We start from the raw sequence: 1,840 nt of genomic DNA, 5'->3' as shown, positions 1-1,840 counted from the left end.
CTTTCCTGTCCCCATCAAAGAAAACACTCCAATATTGTCAATACTCGCTTTTTATAAATTCCACGGTCTCTTTGGAAACCTTCCACTCGGGTTGACTTCATGAATCTGCATGAATACATTACCAGCAAAAACACAACCAACTCAAACAAACAGCCTCGCTTTGTTCCGCGCGGCAGCGTTTACGCTGTCGACATAAAAAGAAGCGTTCATGTTTAAACCGATGGCAGCACCAAGTGTAAACGTTTCCATTATAATCTCAGAAGTTTCCAGTTAAAGGAGATCTTCAAAAGGAAACCGTAACAACAAGCTGCCATTTTGAATTACCCAGAATTCCTCTGCAGTCCATTGTTTCTTGCCCCCGTCCTCTCCCTGCCTCCAGACCAGCCTGTCATGTGACCAAAACACCACACTTTCAGGCGGCCATGTGCTATGGGTGAGTAGCACATTGAGGACAGAGGAAAGAGCTGCATCATTCGCGTTTCTACGTTCTTACTTAAGTTAAATGGTCGATTACATCAAATCGTTTGGTAGGGAGCAATCACGACAATATAAACAAAGCCATTTTACGCGCCTTTGATGTACAGAGTTGTTTTTACAAGTGATTGGTTGAAACCTTACACTTGGAGACAAAGCTTGAGTTTATATCTGTCTGGAAGGGAAGAACTAAAGAGACGACTATATAAGCTAAGTGTTCGAGTATATAAGAGTGATTGTGCATATGACTGATAGATGGATATGATTCGACGGTAAGTACATATCAGAGGTTGTGTACAGGAGAAATGACCTATTATTGGTTGCCCTTAAAGTCTGTACCTGGGTAAGGATTAAGTTGAAGTTGGACATTGGTTTCGATAGACCTTTAAGCTTGTAACTTGTTTGCCCTACTTACAGACGTAAGATGGATGTTGTGGCGGCAATAATTGGTTTTTATCTCCGTGCAACGTACCTTTTTTGATCTTACTTTTCTGGAATGTCTTTCACTGGTTATTATAAGATTATAGTCTATTCAGGCTGCATAGGAAGTCAGCTCTACAGCTTACTGTTCTGACAGCTGTACCTAGCATGCACTAGCCTGAAAACCATTTTGACTAGCCGGAATTAATATATTTTTTTATGAATGGGATTGATTACAGTTCTGTAATTTGATTCCCTCAAATAATTCACTTGTCATCTAGGCAAGTTGAAAGCGGAGTTCACCAGTCCAATAATAAAATCCAGTAGCCCAGGGCTATAGCCTGGACACTACTCTCTTTGCACGCTGTTTAATATATTTAGCTGGAACTTGAACCTTTGAATGCCGTTCAACAACGCTTTACTCTGAAATATGAGACAAACCTCCCTGAAGAAATACCTTGTGTCATTTTTGCCTAGGCAATACAGGAATAATTATTCTTACATTGCTTGCAACTATTTATTTTGTGTATTAAATTGCCTGAAGTAATTCAATGTCTCAATTAAAAGGCTGGAGAAGGAATTAATGGGCCTCGATAAGGGTGGAACTGTGGCTAATATTATTGAACATGGGTTATTACACACTTAACGAGGAATCATACATTCTGGAAATTCAAATAGAAAACTAGAAAAATAATAACTATTAGACAATTTCAACCTCTTAGAAAGTATAATGATTTAAAGTGACTTAAGACGATTTAAGGCGACTTTAGGCGATTTAAGGCGATTTAAGGCGACTTAAGGTCCCAGAGTAGGCCTTTTCTAGCAATCGGCTGGATCTGTCTCCACGATCTTTCGCACACGTTTGTAAAAGATTAAGACTGCTATGAGGTAAAATTGCATGTCACTAAAGCGCTTCGTTTTCTACAGATAATAGCCGAACATCACG

Source organism: Porites lutea, chromosome 1, assembly GCF_958299795.1.
Source record: "Porites lutea chromosome 1, jaPorLute2.1, whole genome shotgun sequence".
NCBI lineage: Eukaryota > Metazoa > Cnidaria > Anthozoa > Scleractinia > Poritidae > Porites > Porites lutea.
Note: the sequence above shows the minus strand (reverse complement) of the source record.